This window comes from Rattus norvegicus, chromosome 18, assembly GCF_036323735.1.
Source record: "Rattus norvegicus strain BN/NHsdMcwi chromosome 18, GRCr8, whole genome shotgun sequence".
NCBI classification, from domain to species: Eukaryota; Metazoa; Chordata; class Mammalia; order Rodentia; family Muridae; genus Rattus; species Rattus norvegicus.
Genome location: NC_086036.1, coordinates 24579300 through 24601133, shown reverse-complemented (window position 1 = coordinate 24601133; position 21834 = coordinate 24579300). Strand labels below are relative to the sequence as shown.

The window sequence follows — 21834 nt, the reverse complement described above, 5'->3', positions numbered from 1 at the left end:
ATGTGTGGTGACACGTGCCCATGATTCCTGCAATTGGAAAGTGGGTGCAGAAAGGCAGAAGTTTCAAGTCATCCTCAGTTACACAGTAAGTTTGAAACTAGCCTTAGCTGGTTTGGACCCCCCAAAAATCTAAATAAGTAACTCAATAACTAACACATAAACCTTCAGAAGTGCCACATGCAGTAGCAATATTAATGATTCTGGGGGCAGATTCTCATGGTCACACGGTGTGTGTGTTTGTGTGTGTGTGTGTGTGTTTCTGTGTGTGTGTGTTGTGTTTTTCCACAGAGGCATCCTGAATGCTCATTCACATAGGGATTGGTAGATAGTGTACATATATAATGGATTATTACTCAGTCTTAATAATAATGCTATCATTTATAATAAAATAGACAAACCCAGAAACCATTTGTTTATGTGAAATAAGCTAAACTTAGGCAGGAGGGGAAAAGGCTGTTGATTCCACTTCCACATACAGACTAAACAGTCGGATAAGGCTAAGAATAGTGGTTACCAGGGACAAACAAAGTGAAATTAGACTTAGGTCAAAGGAGAGGGAGGAAGGACCAGAGAGATGGCTCAGCAGATAAGAGCTGACTGCTCTTCCAGACTTCCTGAGTTCAATTCCCAGCAACCACATGGTGGCTCACAAAACAACATCTGTAATGGGATCTGATGCCTTCTTCTGGTATGTCTGAAGACAGTGGCAGTGTACTCATATACAAAAATAAATAATTCTTTTAAAAAAGGAAGAAAAGAAAGAAAGAAGGAAAGAAAGGAAGGAAGGGAGGGAGGGAGGGGTCAAAGGATAGAAGTTTGTGCAATATGGTAGGATAAAGAGATCTGGACATTGAGGCCAGGGAAATGGCTCAGCTGGCAAAATGCTTAGACGACAATCCTAATAGCCTGCGTTTAGTTCCCAGAGCCATGTAAAAAGCATACATGTGGTGGTTTGCCTCTGTATTCCCAGCACCCCCATGGTGAGATGTAAGGTGAGACAAGAGAAGCAACTGCAAGTGTCTGTGCATAGTGCTTCAGCAGAAATAACCAGAAAGATTCTGCCTCAAAACAAGGTAGGAGAAAACTAACTCCCTCAAAAATTGTCCTCTGACCTCAGGGTGTGCAACGTAGTGTTTCTACGTCCACACTCATGCATGCACACACCATAAATAAATAAAAAATTCTTTGGGAAACTGAACATTTGTTGCATGGGGATTCTAGTGAATAACATAATACATACTAAACTGTATTTGAGGAATACTCTTAGAGTACTAGAGAGGTCATTCATCATAGAATGCTTGGGCAAATAAAACTTGAGAGTCTGTAGTCTCTTGTTCTAAGCTACAAAGACCAGCCCTTTCAGAACCCCCTTTTTATCAACAGAGAGGATGGATCATCTGTGTTTCTCATAGAACAAAGGGGGAGGATTCTTCTGCCCTATGGGAGATCTCAGGGCCTGTATCTATACACTGAATATCTCAAGCAACAGAGGGACAAGTAAAAATTACTTACTCTGTGTTTGATGTTGCCATATGGTGATGAGCTGATGTATGGTGGCACAGTGGACAGCACGTTTCTCAGGCCTACCATTGGACTGGTGTCAGACCTGTGCACTAGTTCAATCGGCCATACTCTTTACCCTGACCCTCAAGTCTCCTCTTCTAATCTAATTCCAAGGTGGCCAATACCTGTCTGCTCTAACTTTGTAGGAGACCCTGGGGGAGTTCCAAACAGATTTAAGGCTAGAAAATAAACAGTTACAGGATTTAAATTGACTATATCATGGTAGACAATAGGCGAGAATGTAGAATAATGAAGCCTTTATGGATTATGCCAGGTAAGCCCTTAAATCCATGTCATTCAGCTGGACACCATCAACCAAAGAGCTTAGGAGACCTGGATTGCACAACAAACAGGAAAGGGAGGCATCTGCATTGTGATTGGTAGATGATGTGCACTTTTATTCACTATGACACCATTCCTGAGACAGTCTCGGAGGGTCCCCAAGGACTATGTTATCTGGTGAGCTTTCTAAACATTCAGGAATGAATGCCTGGTTATCTAATCTATGGAATAATGGCTGGAAAGAGGAAGTAGGTAATGACCGTACTCCTGATCTCCCTCAGTTCTAGAGTCAGAATTACAGTTGGATATTGAGAGATCCCATGGTGACACGGAAACACTGGGCATCTTAAGACAGTATTGTTGATGAACAGCTCAGTACAGGGAAATTGGACAATGCTAATTGAATGTGAAAAATGAAACTTTTTTTAAAAAGAAGATTGAAGTGTATTGTAAAAGAGGAGAAATTGTGGGAAAAGTAAAATAGCGAAACTGTACTGTCTTTTCTTTCAAAGTGTTAAATAAACAAAACTCCACTAAGGAAAAACAATATTTAAAAAAAGCCATTTGATCGTCCTCACTCTCACTCTTCCTTCTGCTCTTCCTCTCTCTCTCTCTCTCTCTCTCTCTCTCTCTCTCTCTCTCTCTCTCTCTTTCTCTCTCTCTCTTCCTCTCTTCCTCTCCTGGCTTGACATTATAAAAAAAAAAAAACCATTTGACAGAAATTCAAATTCCTGCAGGGTCAGCACCTCTTGAAATCAAAATATGTGCTTGTTTCATTTCTCTCTAGAAAGTGACTGTTCTGTATTAGCCAACTGCAGAACAGCATGACTCCAACCATACTGCTCAGAATGAGGCATGAGAACTCTTCGTGATAGGAATGATCCCGGGGAGACTCCTGGTTTCTTCTTTATGCCCTTACACTTGGCTCCTACAGAAGTAAAACCTTAGAGCCTGCAGAAATACATCGGATTGCGTGGTCATCAATTGGTCCTGAGACTCTAATTCTGTTTCTTTTATCCTCACGTGAGGTTTGCCTTTAGCCAGAGGTCCAAAACAGCTAATAGAGCTAAGCAGTCCTGCTCACGGTGGATACCACTTGTCACTGACCCAGCACAATCAGTCTTGGCTCCAGTCTCTCTGGCAAAGTGACCTGACAAGTTGCCAGAACTATGAAATTTCCTTCCAGGAGATAAATTCCTCACTCTAGCTGGCATAGTCTTTAGCCTTTTTCTTCTCCCAGCATGATATCCCTGGAAAATGACAATTTCTTAGAGTCCATTGACTCAGTAGTCGAATAGCTGGAGAGGAGGACATAGGATCTCCTTAGGATGTCTGCATCCCTGCCTTTGTACTTTACAGACTATGGCGATAAGCTATTGAAATGTTAGACACCCATCTTCCATGCAGCAAGTCCTGTTTTAGTTAGTGGTGGTCTATAATCATGTGCTAAAACTAGGAACAGACCCTAATAGACTTATAACAGGAGTTGCTGGGAACATGGTGTAAAGTTGGATAAACTCATGGGGGACACTTTTCTCCATTTCTTTCTATGAGCCAGGTCTGGAACTGAGAATATTTTCTCTACATCTTGAGATAAAAAAATATGATCCTTATTCAATGTATAAAAGATGATGAAATTCAAATGGAAAGTTTAGTAATGTGTTGTGGTAAATATTAAAAAAGAACTCACCAACCCATGTTAGTGTTGGCTTCAGTGGGCCATGGCATTTGCTGGGTATTTTCATCTCAATCAGCAAAATGTCTCCACCCAATTCATTAAGTTTTCCTGCACACTATTAAAGCCCAGGGTGGAGGCCAGTCTTGGCCAGTGAACTTCTGAATGTCGGAAGTATGCTACATTGACCCTACGGCAGGATTTTCGCTAACACCAGTAGAGCTTGCCTCTATGACTGGAGTTTGGTAGTGGTCACTGCCACATACATAAAAAAGAAAAGAAAAGTTCCCAATTTCCATCCCACATTGCCACTGGCTACTCTCTGGGGCCCTGCGGCAATCTCGTCATCTATCTAGTTCTCAAGGCCAGTTCCACTCAGAGACAGCCTATCTCATGGCTCTCTTGTTTCGAACTCTGCTCACGGTCCCAGCACCCACTCCCTGTGGTTATAGTCACAGCTCCCAGTAACCCGTTCAAATCAAAACTCAATAAGCTTGTAATTTATCAATCAGATTTATATCTTAAATTCTCACTCCACAAAACATCCACACAATAAACTCGGGGCCAGTTAATATTGATATAAACTGCCCACCTAGATAAGACAAATCGTCCTGTAAAATTCCATACCTTATAAAATATTCATAATTACCTGTGGCCCATTAAGGCCACTCAGATTTGGGTCTTCCTTCTTCTCCTCCATCTTGTTTCTTCCTCCCCTTTCTCCTCTCTCCAAAACTCTGTGCCCACCTTACTTTTTCACTGCCCAATCACAGGCCTTGTCTTATCTTGTGCCCGCCCTCACCTACATATAGTCTGCAATCTACAACAATGTGCTCTGCATAGTTGGGAACTGGGAAAAGAAGCCCAAGGACAATGGAAAAGAGCAAGGAGAAGTTGGAGTGTACTCAGTTAGTGATGTGTTTGCCACACCAGCATGAAGCGCTACCTGAGATCAAGCTTGCTTTCGAAACGCCAGATGTGGTAGCGTGCACCTACCCAGCTGCTGAAGAGATACAGATAATTAAGTCTCTGCCCTCAGTGGCCAACCAGCCTTGCTTAATCTGAAAACTCCAGACCAATGAGACATCTTTAGAAAAGATGGATCACTCTAGTTGAACAACTGCCAAGGTACCTTTCTCTACAAACCAACACATGAGCACATGTGCACCCCTCCACACACACACACATACATGCAAACATGGAAAAAGGTGAAATAAAAATTCTTTGAATGGTATCCGGGTCTTAAGTCCTGATATGAGTCCTTTGTGAGTCATCTAGAACACAGTGCATCATGGAGTAAGAGATCCCCACTTCAACTTAGAGAGAATATGCCCATAGTACACCTTATGTGCACAGCTATAACGTGATCTCCTGTGTTTTAGAAGTGGCCTCTGGGATCGATTCTTATCAGCCTAGCTCATTATAAAACAAGCCATCCTCTCCCACTAGCACTGTGGATCATCCATTATCATCAAGGAATTGATTAAAAGTAAACTGTGACGCTGGACGGGGTAGTCCTATCCTGACCTTTTCTCCCTTTGGGGCTGGAGTTGGCCCATCTAATTTCACGGTCACCCCTGACATAGCCATCTGTCTGGATTTATTGACTGGTCTTGGTTTACACGGGTCATCTGAAAGATAAAGATCAGCTCTACACCAGACCGTTGGAGCAATCGTTACTAACCACAGTCTCCCCACCCCAGTCCTCACTTGCCATCATCCATGCCATCTGAAGCCACAGAGCAAGCAGTAAGTTAACAGTGGCAGAATATAAAACAGAAGCTGAGAATAAAACCACAGAGTAGGGAAAGACAGGGCCAACTTCAAGCTTTAGCCTTTGGGGAAAACACACTGTCCCGCCAAGCCAGCATAGACACAATCATGTCACAGGACAGAATGTCTCCACTGGCCCTGCTGCCACTAATCCTAACCAGAGGAAGATGGAGGCAGTTAAATACAGCTCAGAGCCGAGGCCAGAGTTCTTCCTCAAGGGAATGTGCTGTCTGGCGTGTCTACCTGAAGAGTTTCGAAAACACTTTCTCTACTCTCTCTGCCTTGAGCTACTTTATGTTACCAGTCTTCTGACTTGGATTTTTTTATTTAAAATTCCCTTGTATGTAATCACAAAGTGAAGTTTTCTCAAGAGAGAATGTGCCAAAGGAAGCTCTGACCCAAACAAGAGCTCTTCCTGCTCTCTGCCGCCTCCGTAAAATCAGAGTGCGGATGCTGACCTCTAGGGACAGACAGAATTGGGACATGTGATGGTCCACAACACAGGCGGGCCTCAGGACTCACTCTATGTAAGTCTGAACATCACACCTTCTTTCCGCCCTGATATTGTCAAGTGCACTGAGATACTGAAAGACATGGAGGAGGGTGTTCAGATGTCTGGGACTGGCTCAGTATCACAAAATCCTGGAGGCTGGAAAAGCCAAGGGGTTCTCAAGGTATGAAAGGGAAGCTCAATGAAGGTATACTGTGAGAATGGTTTGGTAGATGGCCACATACATTATGGCATGCCTTAACGAGTAAGACAATACTATGTAGCAAGTCTATAAGGCAAGGACAGTCTGGAAACACAATACTCACACAGAAATCAAAATGAAGTATAACTAGTACCAGGTTTCTTCCACCTCTTAGCCAATGTGTATTTACAGCAGTAACTAGAGGGGCAACAAGCTCTGCTCTCTTGGAATACGAGGTTCTGTGAGGAACAAGAGACTGGGAGAGGAAAGGTTGCCAGGATGGCAGAAACACAGAACTCAAGCCCACAGCATGCTTGCAGGGAAAATGTGGAGATCTGATAGCTGGAGCAGAGACGGGGAGCTAAGCTCAGTGAGACCTGCCCACAGGACTTAAACTTTCACTAAGGAAAGTCAGGAGCAGTGCTCTGAGTCATCAGTTCAGCTAGGGCAATGGCACAGCTGATAAAGTGCTTTGCTCTGCAAACCCGAGGACCTGAGTTTTATGCCCAGAATCCACATTAGCTGGAGCATTTGTAATACCACCATTGTGTTGGGGGAAACAAGCCCACTGACCACCCAGTTTAACCTGATTAGTAAGCTTCAGGCCAGAAGACTGACTCAATAAACAATGTGAGGGCTTCTGAGGAATATTGACACCTGACATTGACCCTGGTCTCCATATAAGTACACATATGCACACAACCACAACAGTTCACACGTGTGTGCACTCACAGGAATACATACATGTGCACACACGTATGCATGTGCACACAAAAGAAAACTAAACCCATGGACCATCAACAACTCTATTACCTGGTAGCTTACTGAAGATGCAGAAACTTGGGCCTCACTCTCTCTCCTGAATCATACTCTAGAACTCAACGGATAATTCAGAGATCTCATTCTGGAAGCATCATAGTAGAGATCAATGTGAGAAAGGGAATAATCATCCAAGATCACAAAAACACTTGCACGAAGAAAAGGCAGCCAGCCTCCTTTGCTGAAAGGCCAAATCTGAGCTTTCTCAAATGAACAGGAGCTACATGCTGGACAAGGTTGGAGCTTGGGGAGGGAAGCAGGACAGTATCCTGATGTCTGCGACATTTTCAGGCTAGACAAGGAAGGGAAATTGAGGCGGGCCATCCTGCTCACACTCAGCAGGAAGTCATTCAACACCTCCTTTGAAGCTGAGGAGATGGATCCAAGTTAAAGGTAAGGCCAGAGCAAAGTCTGGGAGGTCAAAGTACTAAGAGGTATGTAGCCCGCTCCAGAAGGCAGAGGCAGGCCATACCCACAACACGCTGGTTAGCAAGACTAGCAATATAGTTGAGCTCTGGGTTCAGCTGTGAGGCCCTATGTTATTAGTGAGGACATTGGATTATTACAGGATATTTGATGCATTGTGAACCCCAAGATTGCGCTATTCATTAGAAACAAAACCGTTTCTATTTGTGCTGTGGTTCAGTCACCTTTACACACACCTTTACACACACCTTTACAGACACATCCTTAGTGCACACTTTTAATTCCAAACAATGAAGGTAAAGTTAGTTTGTAGAAGGAAGCACCCATGCTTGAAAGTGACATCTAACTGAGTGGCAGACAAAGTGACAAGTCAGAGAAAGATTTGGCAGAATAGGATAAGCCCAACCCTCACGAGAGAGGAAAGAGAAGCTACTTAAGAGAACAGTGTGGAGAAAGAGGTAGGAGGCAGTTTTACTGAACAGTTACAGGGAGACAGGTTGCAGACAGAGAGAACAAGCTAGACACAGATGAAGACTGAACAAACCAGGGAATGAAAAGGATCTGAAATATTAGAACAGATTGCCAACCATAGCAATTCAGAAAAGCCAAGAGAGAGAAGCCAGGTTGAATCAGTCAGCTCAGAGAGGAGTTCTGAGTCAGAACAGCTTAGTTGACCAGCCGGTCAGAGTTCAGAGAAGAACTAGAAAGGATGAGCTTATTCAGCAGTAACTCTCGGAAGCCGAAAACATTCTAGGCCTAGATTAGATTTATTGAGGTTAGACACTTCCAGGACTAGGCCTAGGTTAGCAGATTGAAGGGGTAACAAAAAACAATTACACCAGGTCAATAAAAGTTATAGTTATAGGCTGGAGAGATGGCTCAGTGGTTAAGAGCACTGATTGTTCTTCCAGGGGTCCTGAGTTCAAATCCCAGCAAACACATGGTGGCTCACAACCACCATGAGATCTGATGCCCTCTTCTGGTGTGTCTGAAGATAGCGACAGTGTACTCACATACATAAAATAAATTTTAAAAGTTACAGTTACATTAGATGAGGGATTGAAGAAGACTCTTGACATCAACTTCTCCAAATATAACCTCACATACATACACATATGTACTACACATATGCAAAAAATTACTTATGTGTACTCACATGCATGCATGCATATACATACACACACAAGAAATATTGAAAAATAAAAATGAATTAATAAAATTAAAGAGTCTCATTTGGCCTGTTCCAGGACCAGACTCATCCTAAAGTTGGTCCAAGGGTCCCTGTGAGCTGCATTGTGCTAAGGAGCCTGCAGCCAGCTGTAGAGGACCTGAAGAGCTCCTTCCCAGGGCCACGGCCCAGTACCTGTTCCTTAAGAAGACAACCAAGGACTGCTGGATCTCAGTGGGAAAAAAACACCACAATGAGAATTTCTGATACAAATTGTCAAGCAGAGAAGTAGCACAACTGGCAATAGCTTAAAACACATGCTAGCAAGGGACATTCTAGAAGGGCCACATTCAACTAGTTGTCACAGACTACTCTGGAAGATAACCCCTAACCATAGTTTCCATTTTCTTATCTGCATCAAACTCAGAGTGTAACTCTGCAGGTAGAGCGCTTGCCCAAGGATGAACGAAACCCTGCGTTTGCTTGCTATACCATATACACTGGGCACGGTGGTGGTTACCTGCGATCCCAGTGTTGGTCCAACCTGATAAACACAAGACCCTGTCAAAACCAAAACCAAAACTAAGTAACAACAACAATTGTGGCTCTCCTTGCCTGAATCCTTGGATCCTGAGGGAAAGCTGGAGTTCTGTGTTTTAGGTTTTTATTAACATTAATTGCTTGTGTCTCTAGATATTGTTAAGTAGCCCCCTCCCACGAGTTGGAGCTGGAAAGCAACCATTCCCAATCAATGCTACTGATTTCATGGCACCACTGGCAAGAATAGCGTTAGCATCCTAGGTGGACATTTCCTGGTGATGCTGATTTGGGAGCCACGGTTTGGGAAACCGTGCCTTGTTTCACCCACAGCTTCTGACAATCAACTTTCACTCTAGGTCACTATACAATCTGTATCCTGTTAGAAAATAAAGTGGCGGGGGGTGGGGGTGGGGTGGCAAGTTGGTTAGGTTGAGCCATTATCAGCCTCTGCTTGGGGCCGGGTCTGATTATTAGACCAGAGGGTCAATGACAGGCTGAAGCCTGAGCGAATGATGTCATAGGATGATGTCATAGGTTAGAGTAAGAGTTCTAGGCACATAGTACAGTGTCAGAAGAACTGAGGGGGACAGTGTAGATTCTGGAGGTGACACTGAATTCGGAAGCTTAGAGCTCTGACCCTACTCTTCTCTCTGGCTCTAGTCATGATCTCTGCTCCATGTTTAAACAGTCGATTTTTCCCACCAAGTGGCCACACACAAGAGTGCAGTTACAGGGAAAGAAATTTGCAGGCTTGTGACACACTCTGTCATTCCTTAGAGTTGACTGGGACAGAGAGGGCAGAGAAGGAGAAAGGGTGAGAAAGGGGCTCAAAACCAAACAAGCAGCAGGCTTTGCTTGTAAGATCTTTGCCTTTGACAGTTATTCTCCCCCCGTAACTCCTTCCCTTTGTTCGCTGTGACCATGATGGCTAGGATGGAATTATGCAAGGAATGTGGGTGTATGGCTATGTCTCCAACTAGCAAAGTTCCTGTTATGTGAGCATGAAGGCTTTAATTTGGATTTGTATCACCCCCCACCCCAAACACACACACACACACACACACACACACACACACACACACACACACACACACACGCATTACGGAAAGGAGAAAAACAGCCTCTAGAAGTGTTTTATTCTTCCTTGCTTACAGAAGGGTTCCAACCACAAGAACCAAATTTTAATATCAAACCAGATACCCCCATTGCTTCATGATGGATTTAAGTCACAACCGGCTTCAAATCGAATACCACAACACCATTCAAATCCCAGACTTCCAAAACTTCCTTATATATTTTATCTGTAAGGTCAAGTACCATCCTTTCATTTTCTACAGGTGTACAGTACTACAGATCAACCCAAGGTGTGATATATGCATGGCCAGTCCTCTACCTCTAAGCTATGTGCACAGCATGCTGGTCCATAAAATCCTTTTAAAGGAGAGAGGGATCTGAATGTTCCAAAAAGCTGCCAATTCTCCTCTCAACTCCCTTCCTTTGCCACCCACTCATCTCATAGTGCTCCCCACGGAAGGTCTGCCTTATCTGTTGTGTAGTTGATTGTCTTTCTACCAGATACTTCTGAGCTATGAAGCTTCTCTGTTCTCTACTGAGGCTGGTCTTGTTGTCTATTGTAATGCTAAGTGCAGGCCCCCAAGATCTGAAGTCTGCCCTTAGATCTGTGACCCTGCCCCCAAGTCAATTCTGATTGGTAAACAAAGATGTCAACAGACAATAGCTGGGCAGTAGGTGGGGTTTAGGGTTCCTGGGTTTGGGGTCTGAGAGAACCCTGAGGAGAAGGTCTTGCAGGAGAGGAAGAAGGAAATGTTGCCATGGGTTAGGTGAGCCAAAAAAAATAAAAATAAAAAATAAAACAAAACAAAACATGGCCCTGGGGGCTGGCCAATTGGAGTTAAAAGCAGCCCAGATGAAACACAGTAAGTAATACTTCAGGGTTATTGATAGGAAAGTAGATTCTAATGGCATAGAGCATAGATATCTGCTCAGTACTTATGATGTTTAAGGCTTATTATAAATATAAAGATTGCAGGTGTCTTTTATCCGGGGACTTAACTGGACAAAGGCGGGGTAGAAACTCCAAGTTGGGATTAAATCACTTTCTACATCAGTTTCCTGCTTCTTTGTGGGTTCAGTTCATACCAATTCCCTTTGGGCCACTCTTTCTATGTCCTTCGGGAGGGTGTGCTCACATTGAAATCTGCCCACGTTACAAGCAAATCCCAAATCTTTAAGTACCCTCGAGTTACTCTGACCTAACAAGACATTTTCTTTCAGTTCTAAACTTTGCGTGGGGAACTGGAATATGAGTGTCTGAGTAAACAGCTATAAGGTGTAGATTCTGGAAGTTCATCTGATTTTCAGACTGAGGCATTCTAAGTAACTTTCCGTTTCCTAGTAGTGTCCTGTGCACTCCTGGAAAACACTCCTGTAAACCTTTAGACTCACCAGGTAGGCTACTGGTTTTGCCTGTGGCTCATATTTATCCATGTGCTTGGGCTGTTGGTGACCAAATCTTAATTTAGGAGATGCTTCGCATCTGTAGGACCAATTCACATGGGACATCAGGACAACCCAGAACCTGGAGCAGGTAAACTCTCCTGTGGATAGGAATAAAGAATTCCCAAGTCTGTTCTCTATTATATATCTAAAAATCTCCCCTTCCAGCCTTTACTATCACAAAGGGGATGAACTATCTAAAATATTCAGAACACTGATAACTAGAACTCAGGGAAAGCATGAATCTCAGATGATTTTGGCAATTGGTTTCTGCTGAGAGAGGAAGAATACCAGTTTTCTTCAGACACATGGCTCCTGATACATCGTCCATGCTCCAGTAGAAGGCCTAATATCTGGACACACACTGACAGTGGTAAAGAGAACAACTTGATAAGAAGATATCAGAAGTCATGGATTTGAGAGAAAATGGTGTATGGGGGAAGGGCATATGGAAATGGCAGGAAGGAGGAAAAGGAGAAATAATGCAATCATATTTTAATTTTAATTTAAATTTTAACAATTAAAGAGAGTACAAGATGTTGGGAGGGAAATGGTGGGGAGGATATGGGAGTACTTAGAGGGGAGGGACTAGGAGGCATACCTGACCTAAGCACATTACATGAATGCCTGAAGTTGTCAAACAGTACATTTAAAAAAAACTTTGATAAAAGGATCCTAAAGCTTCCATACACTTGAGCTCATCAGTCTTGTTTATAAGAATTCTTTACTTTTCCATTCATAAAACTCATTGACTCTTCAAAGTTCTCCTAAAACTTGAGTTCTACCATCCGAACTGTCTTAGTTACTTTTCTAGTGCTGTGAGGAGACATTGTAACCCTGGCAGCTTATAGAAGAAAGCCTTGATTGGGGCTTCCAGTTTCAGAGAGTGAGTCCATGGCTATTATGAAAGGGAACATGGCAGCGGACAAGCAAGCAGGCATGGTCCTGGAGCAGTAGCTGATTGCTACATCCCATCTACAAACACAAGGCAAAAAGAGGGAGAGAAAGAGCTAACTGGGAATGGTGTGGGTTTTCAACCGCACCCCCAGAGACACACCTCCTCTAACAAGTCCTTATCGCATAATCCTTTCCAAACAGTTCCACTAACTGGGTACCAAGCATTCAAAGATATGAACCTAGAGGGGCATTCTTACTTACATCTCATACCAATTTATGCTCAACTCGAGAAAGAAACTTGGGAGAGAAAGCGATTCTTTTAGCAGTTTGCCCTCCAAGAACATGGGTAAGAGAAAGGAAGGAAATAGTACAACCCAAAGTAAGATAACTATACTAAAAAACTTGTACTGTATCAATGACACCAATCAAGGCCGCTTTACCTTTCCCAGCAGCCACACTCCAATCCAACTGATGTTGTACCTGTTGCCTGTGTGGGTCTTGCCTGAGGTTTTCTACTCTCTAGTGACTTCTCTGCAGTATTATGTGGACTGAAGTCCACACATCCAAAAATCTCATCGGTGTTAAACCTTCATGCTGACTGACTAATTTTTGAAGACTACACATGTTTTAGGTTGGGAGCCAAATTTACCTCAGGCTCTTTAGCCTTCTAAATAGCCAATCATTGCCTGCCCCTGTGTCTTACCTAACCTCCTTATGACTTTCAAGTAAATTTCATATTGAAAAGTAAGTACAAGCTTCCACCTACTCAAAAGCTAAAATGTCATCAAATAGAATCTGATATTACAGAGACTTCCTCCCTTTATGGTAACCCAACCACCTGATATTTGTATCAGCACATTTAACACAGTGCCTTGATTGTATGACTCCGTTCTGTTGTCATAAAAACACCATAGAATCATTATCATATCGGAACATGGTACTTACAGTACATGGTACATGTACTTCATGGTCACTTGTATAAGGAGTTGTCTTTGAAAGGAAAGCTGTTTTTTGTTGACACATTATGGTATCATGTTCCTTGCTAAAGACATCAGCATTTGTGTACCTGGTTCTACTGTCTTTCCCTTCAGAAACTGTTAAAATGTGGCTTGTAGTTCATTTTTAGTCAGATGTGAAGAGGACAACAGATTGGGAACAATTCACTGCAAGACTATTGTTCAGAGTTCCAAAGAAGATATGGCAGGACTACACAGAAAACACCAGGATAAGGCGAGAGAAAGAAGGAACTGGGGTGGGGATGGGGCAGAGGTCATCAGAAGCTTTTTCTGGGTTTCAAAGGAAGAGGTGGATAAAATAGGGCTAAGGTTCAGGATTGGAAAGTGTAACATTCACTATATTGGGATACAGGTGAGCCCTCTAGTTGTCTGGAGATTGGCTTGTAGGATGGGACTCTGATACAACACACCCTGGATACAGGAGTCTGACAAAGGATAGAGGCTGAGGTATGAATTCAGTCAGTAATGCATATTACACATGTCAAAAGTATGCCGGTAGCAAGTAGTTTACTGTCTAGAGGACATTTTTAGATGAGAGGGACGTCCACCCACACCAGTAACATCTCACACTATCAACACATCAGAAAAATACAAAAATAAAAATGATAAATATTGGGGCTGAAAAGATGATCTCATGGTTAATAGTTCTTGTTCTTGCAGAGCATCCAGACTCAGTTCCAGCACTCACATGGCAGCTCACAATATTTGTTTCTCCAGTCTCAGGGGATCTGGCAGACAGTGGAGTCGAGGAAGTTTCCACTGATTAGGATGAAGAATGTGACCGTGGCACAGTCTTCCAATTTCATCTAGCACCATGCTCTCCCAGCCAGCGACAGCCCTTAATTTGAGTCCACCCTTCAATCAAGAACAGATATTCAGTTGTTTTTGTGGTTGCTCTGTCTCTGGAGTATTTCTAAGTATAATAATAAAATGCTAGAATTCATTTAACTTATTGATCACAGAATTATTTCTGACATCTATTATGTGATTTCCACAAAAGCCCAGAGCTAGAAAATGTGTGCTTAGTACTTTGAAGATTGCGTAAGAGAGAGCAGTGACCTGAAGCAAAGAGGACAAACTAGACATTTGTTCTCCACCCCACAATCCAGCTCCATCCAGCATGCATGCTTTCTTCCCTGTTCAGCATACGTGGTCACTTCCTCTCACAGGTCTCTCTCCACTCAAATCAAAAATATTGTTTTAATTTTCACCTGAAAATGACTTCAGAGTTACAAGGAAGCGTCACAAAAGCAAAAACAATATAAAGGAATACCCATGTGCTACTTACCAAGACACACCCACCTTGGCACCTGCATACTACTTAGCCATCTGTCTTATCGGGTTAATTACTTGCCAGCCATTGTCTCCCTTGGCTTGTCAGCCTGTTAAAGCAACGGACTCCAAGAAATCATAATTCCCCAAGGAGTTTCCATGCTGTAAGAAGAAAAAGGCTGGTGCCAGTCAGAGGTGGAGCTTGTCTACCTGAAGAGACTTCACACCGTGATGACCATTTGTCAGATAATCTTGCAGAAGAGACTGGAGTCGAGATAATGGTCCAATGATGAGTAAAAGCACATGGAGACCAGAAATGCTTGGTTATGCTCACTCCTCCTCTGTTTAAGCCTAAGCTTCATGTCAGGACAGTGAAAATAGACGTGTGTGTGTTGGGGGTTGCAGTTTAATAGACCTCTTTCTTTGTATGTGTGCATGTGGACACAATGAATAGATAGTTCCTTTCTGATCTTTATTATTGTCTCTTTAACTGGCCCACTGACACCTGGCTTGGTAGGGAGGCCAGGACCCAGGCTTCGACCTAACAAGACTAGTAAAACACATAAACCAACTCATTCCATAAAGACTGGAACATGCATTCCTCAACAAGGATGGCAATCATAGAGCAACTATCATCTAATATTGGCTGCTGCCCGTCATGGGTAGCTTTAGCTGTCAGCTTGACACAAACCAAGAGTCACCTGGAAATAGGGAACCTCAACTGAAGAATTGCTTCTATCACATTGGGCTATTTTCTTTAATGTGAATTGATTTAGGAGGATACAGCCTACTGTGAGCAGTGCCATCCTTAGGCAAGTAGACCTGAGCTATTTAAGAAAGACAGCTAAGCAAGCCAGTAAGCAGCATTTGTCCATGGTCTGTGATTTAGTTCCTGCCTCCAGATTCCTGCCTTAAATGCCTGCCATGGCTTCCCTTGATGATGAACTATAACCTGTGAGATAAATTTAATCTTTTCTTCCCCAACTTGCTTTGGTCATGGTATTTATCATAGCAGCAGGAAAGTAAACTAAAACAATGCCTAACTCTTTATTCTTGTTTAAGTTTAGCAGTTGACCCAATAATGTCTTTCATAGCACTGTTTCCCTCTAACTCAGGATGCAAGCCAGTACTATAGGAAGTGGTCTTTTCCCTTTGCCTTCCTTAGTCTACGACACCGTCTTAGCTTTTCATTGAGTTTTATGACATTGTTAGTGTTAGAATAAGTGGCACAGTCCTGGACAAGTCATACCATATGACAGGTCTCAGGTGAGAGATTTTATTGAGAGAGGCATCCTGTGTGGAGGGGTGAGAGGAAAGAAGGAGAAGGAGAAAGAAGGGAAGGAGGAGGGGGAGGAGGGGGAGGAGGAACAGGAGGAGCAGGAGGAGGAGGGGTGGTGGTGAGTCTTTCATCCAGACTGTAACACATGTGACACATAAGCAAAGGGACATGCAGTGAGTGTCATGGTGATGGATACAGGAGTGCTGCTGTCACAATAGTCACTCACATCAGACTTCTCTGTGGACCATGGTTGGTAATCCTGTAAAAGGGTTACTGATAAATTGTTTGGCTAAAAGTTTTTGAATTTGTTATTGGAGGAATATGGAGATGATGTTAATGAGGCAGGGGGCAAATAGACCAGAAAAATGAGAAGTGGGGTCAGAAAAAACAGTATCCATTTCCATGTAGGGTTTTTGAGGACCCAGGAATTAGAGGCCTCACGCTATTCCCTGCATTTTTGGATATCTAATTGTAGCTGCTGGGTTTTGTTTCTCACTATTCTTAACTGGTTGACATAGAAGCAGCATTCTTCTTGGAGAACAAGGCAAAGACCACCTTCTTTCCCTATAAGAACATGTAGTCCTGTTGGTTCTAAAGCACCATGGCTGCCAGAGAATCGATCTGTCTTTGGAGACTGACCCTATTTGGAAAGACGATTTGTTATTAGTGGGGTTTCCAGACTGAAGGGCTACCATGGATGGAAATGAACAGCAGGGGGCAGACGAGAAGCCCATGTCTAATCCAGTGGGGTTGAGTACAGCTGCCAGAGTGGAGTCTCGTTTTTTCTGGGATTGAGGACAAAGGCTTGGCATTCTCTGGAGCTTAAGAGAGTGGGGTCCTGTTGTAGGAAGAAGAGTCATTTTGAGGTGAGGGGGTGAAAGGTTTGAAGTAAGACAGACCCAATGAGAGATCCCCTTGAGTGTAGCAACTGATTTGAATCTTCCCTTTTATTTTACAATTGTTTCCATTCTGTCAGCATGTTAATTCTTTGTGGGTCTGTTAAAATCCTGTGTCCTGGGAATTTTGCATAAATGAAGTATGTTTCTCTCCAGTATTATAAGTATATGACCAACTGACTCTCATAGGTAATATCAACTTCAACCATCCTTTCACAGAGCTTCCCTTTTTCCACTACAATTAATCAGTCTATAGGGGAACATGGTCAAAACATACGTCTGTCTCTTTGGTGAGTTCATCTATCCCTTTGCTGCCCTTGTACCCTACATTCTTTCACTAATATCAAAACTCACATTCTTCTGGCTTCCAATGTAGACTGAAGGCTTGTGGCTCTCTAGGAATCCCCCATGGCTTCAGTGACTGATAGGGCCTACTAAGCCATCCAACCTGATGGACTGAAAACTCCTGGGTGCTCAGCCTTTGTGTGGAAGGCCATCAGTGGATGACTATTTGTGTGAGCCAATGACATAAATCCCTTTTGTATCAGTCCCGTTCCTTCAGAGAGCTCTTTTGTGTCCATCTACATTACACATGAGCAAGTAGATCTCAGGGAGACCCGGGATCTTGAGGACAGAAGCAGAACGCCATACTTTCTAGTCTGTCTTGACTCCAAAGGTCACTTCCTGCTCTGCATGGCAGCCCAGGAGACAGCTTAGGGTGACTGGAAGATTAAAGGAAACTGTAGCATGAACTTTCAACCTTTGCCCTGGAGAAGGTACCCCTATCTCTCCTACTAATATTTGCTTGCCTTCCTCCACCTAACATTGTGAGGAGTAAAGTATGGCAGTTCGTTAAGAAATTTTTCAGCTCTACAAGACTAGGCCAAGGTAGGGAAGGCTATAAATTAAGCAGTCCCCATTTCCATAACATTATAACCCAAAGGGTATTGGTTTATGCTGCACCCCTGAAGCAGTGATGTTGTGGCCTATAATAAGCAAAGGCCAAGATCCAAAAGCCCTTGCCTTGCTCTGCGAGGAAGTTAGGCAGGTAGACTAGAAAACCAACTCAATGTGTTTATCTCCTGATTTTTTTATCTGAACCTGTTTCATAGCGCCAGCAGAGACTTTCCCAAAACAAGTCATCTGTCTGCAAAAACAGGCGCAAGCAACAAAGGGTGCTTCCTGTGCAACCTCCTTATCCTGACAGAATAAGGGCAGGAAAGATGTGGGGAGCTCCTCACCCCAGAGTCTGGATGAAGCCTTTGCCCTGCTGGGAAGCAAGAGCTCCAGCAAAATTAATTTTGGTTGTGAAGGTCACAAACATAGAAATGGTATTTATTTTCTATCCCCATACTTTATGCTAAAACAGTAGGGAAGTCCATCCTAACCTGGTTGTATGTGGTCATCCTGGCCATCCCAGACATTTCGCAGGGACCTCACAAACAAGGTTGTTTATAGTGAAAATGTCCTAACTTCCTGGAGTTCTACTTTATCAGCTGTAACCCTGTTAGAAGCCTTCAAGAGACATCCTGTGCTCTCATTCAAATTTCTTAACCTCAAAAATAATAACTTCAAAACCACCACAATTCTACTATTATACATGACTGTCCTGCATATGGGACGCTTCTTTGAGAAGCCCATGACCATTCTCTCATATATGTGTTTCTCCCCAAGAGCCTCTCTTTCTCTTAACATTATGCTCAAAATTTGCGTTTAAGGTGCCTTTTAGAGCTGGCAAAAACAAGGGTGTGGTGGTTAAAAAGTCATTTGCCACCAAACATCATGATCTGAGTTTGATCTCTGGGATCTATGTTGAAAGAGAAAATTAACTTCCACAAGTTTTACAGATGCTCCATGATGTGTACATAACACACACACACACACACACACACACACACACACACACACACACACACACACATTTTTAAGTGCCTTTCAATAAATCCAAACTCATCTTTATACTGGATCAGGTTTCATCTGAGCCATAGTCCCTGAAAGACTAAGAAAATTCCTCAGACTGTGGTAGGAGGCAGCATGGAGCCTCTGCCCACCCTTGTCTCCATTTTTTTGTTCAGTATGTGACCTGTGTCACAGAAGATTCTAGATTTCACTAAAAAAGTTATTCTTCCTACCCCGTGAAACCTGTATGACCTAATTTGGTAGTGCTGTATGACAAGACTTTTCTCGAAGAAGACACAACAAACATGCAGAGACTCACCCCAGATAGAGAGCCAACAATAGACCAAAGTACGAATATTAGCCAAGTTGAATCTGGTGAATCAACTAGTTTTATTGGCATTACTACAGGAATATGGGGTGAGGGATGTGAGGTATTATTTACAGGAACAGAAATGACTCAAAGACAGCTACATCACCAAAGCTCACCCCAGCACAGGTGACAGCTCACACAGCTAGAAACCTGGAGCATACTTCACAGCCTGCAGCCACGTAAGAGGTTGGAGACTGTCCTTTCCAGGTTACCTCAGTCTAAACCTCTTCCTGGCAGCTTGTCAGATTTCTGCTTCTTTTAAACTGCTTGGTTGGTCTGAGGGTCTTTGTTGCTTTGATTGTCTGCAAATGACTGCCAGCGGTCTTTACTAATTTACTCTGGGAGGGAGGGGCCTAGTGAATCTGGTCAGTTTCAAGAACTTCCTAAAGTGATTTTGACTTGTTTACTTTTCATCTTCAGGAGCTTCCCTACAGGGAAAACTCTTGCAGTCTTGAGGAAAATGCTACACAACAGGTAGATACTAGTCACAAGATGGTATAGAACACTTGAGCTAAGGTTGGTTATAATAGAGATGTGCTGTGTCTTACTACACTGTGTCGTGTATCATGTACAGGATTGGGAGTGCAAAGTTAATGAGGGCTAAACTTTTGAACAATTTAATTGAACTGTTAGATCCAAGTACAGCTTGGGGGCAGAAGACCAGATGTCAAGGCTGAGGGAATGGCTTAGTTGGTAAAATTGCATGAGGATCTTAGTGCAATATTTAGAACCCATTTTTTAAGTACCTAGGTATGATGGCATGCTAGACGAAAGGATCCTTGCTACTTGCTAGCTAGCTAGCCTAGCCTATTTGTCAAGCTCTGGGTTAGTGTAAAAAAAAAACCATCTTATGAAAACAAGACAGGCATCTTCTGAGGAGTTACTGAGAGTGATATTGGCCTCCATACTCTGGCTTTCACGTATACATACAAACATATACATGTACATTCACAAACACACACACACACACACACACACACACAGAGAGAGAGAGAGAGAGAGAGAGAGAGAGAGAGAGAGAGAGAGAGAGAGAGGGAATAAGTCAGTCCTTAGGCAGGATCCAGAAGTCAAAACGTGGCACAGGATGATTCCTTGCTCTTAGAATTAACACTCCTGTGGCATCATCAGAAGATGAGCTATGAGAGACAATTGGGGAACAGGAGGCTGGCCTAGAACCAAAGAGTGGGCCATGCTATGGCTTTGGCTATAAGAACTGTTGACTACTGGGCAAGACTTCCCACACATCCATGTAGAGGATAGTCATGCACAGAAAGCTAGAACCCAGACAGAAAGTCAAAGAGTGGGAATTTCAGACAGAAGAAACAAGTGCTACCTCAGCCCCAGCAATAATGGGGTTCAGATGGAGAACAGATACATGCAGGAAACAATGACTAAAACTTTTTTCTATTTTTTTATTCAATTTTTATTTACATTTCAAATGTTATCCTCTTTCCCAGTTTCCTGTCTGTAAAACCTCTATCCCAACTCCCTCTTCCTTCTTTTATGAGGGTGTTCACCCCCCCAACCACCTACCCCTTCCCATCTCCCTGTCCTGACATTCCCCTACATTGGGGGGTACCAACACTGGCAAGACCAAGGGCTTCTCCTTCCTTTGGTGCCCAACAAGGCCATCTTCTGCTACATACGCATTTGGAGCCAAGGGTCAGTCCATGTATAGTCTTTGGGTAGTGGTTTAGTCCTAGGGAGCTCTGGCTGGTTGTTGTTCTTATGAAGTTGCAAGCCTCTTCAGATCCTTCAATCCTTTCTCTAATTCCTCCAATGGGGACCCCATTCTCAGTTCAATGGTTGGCTGCTAGCTAGTATTTTTCATGCTCTCAGGAGACAGCTATATCAGGTTCCTGCCAGCATGCACTTGTTGGCATCAGCAATACTGTCTGGGTTTGATGGCTATATGTATATGGGCTGAATTCCCAGGTGGGGCAGGCTCTGAATGGCCATTCCTTTAGTCCTGCTGGAAACTTTGACTTCATATCTCCTCCTATGAATATTTTTGTTCCCTCTTTTAAGAAGGAATGAAGCATCCACACTTTGAATGTCTTCTTCTTGAGCTTCATGTGGCCTGTGAATTGTATCTTGGGTAACGAGCTTTTGGGCTAGTATCCACTTATCAGTAAGTGTGTACCATGTGTGACCTTTTTGTGATTGGGTTACCTCACTTAGGATGATATTTTCTTTCTCTCTTTTTCTTTTATTGCATATTTTTTATTTACATTTCAAATGTTATTCCCTTTCCAGGTTTCCCAGACATAAGCCCCCTATCACATCCCCCTCCCCTTCTTCTCTAAGGGTGTTCCCCTCCCCTTCCTCCCCCCGGGACATTCTCCTACACTGGGGTCCCACACTGGCAGGACCAAGGGCTTCTCCTTCCATTGGTGCCCAACAAGGCCATCCTCTGCTACGTATGCAGCTGGAGCAATGGGTCAGTCCATGTATAGTCTTTGGGTAGTGGTCTAGTCCCTGGAAGCTCTGGTTGGTTGGCATTGTTGTTCTTATGGGGTTACAAGCCTCTTCAGCTCCTTCAATCCTTTCTTTAATTCCTCCAATGGGGGTCCTGTTCTCAGTTCAGTGGTTTGCTACTAACATTTGCCTCTGTATTGGACATGTTCTGACTGTGTCTCTCAGGAGAGATCTATATCCGGTTCCTATCAGCTTCATCAATCTTATGTATATGGTGGCTGTATATGTATGGGTCACATGTGGGGCAGGCTCTGAATGGCCGTTCCTTCAGT

General features: G+C 43.3%; 1 protein-coding gene and 1 non-coding gene across 2 annotated transcripts in view; both read left to right on the top strand.

Annotated features, from left to right (window-relative positions):
* LOC120098222 (uncharacterized) overlaps positions 1-21834 on the top strand; it is a 702255-nt gene that overhangs the window by 1831 nt on the left and 678590 nt on the right. The window lies entirely within an intron of this gene.
* On the top strand, positions 3631-3786 carry LOC120098349 (small nucleolar RNA SNORA62/SNORA6 family). The gene has a single exon (XR_005496538.1). It is a non-coding gene; the product is annotated as a small nucleolar RNA SNORA62/SNORA6 family (small nucleolar RNA).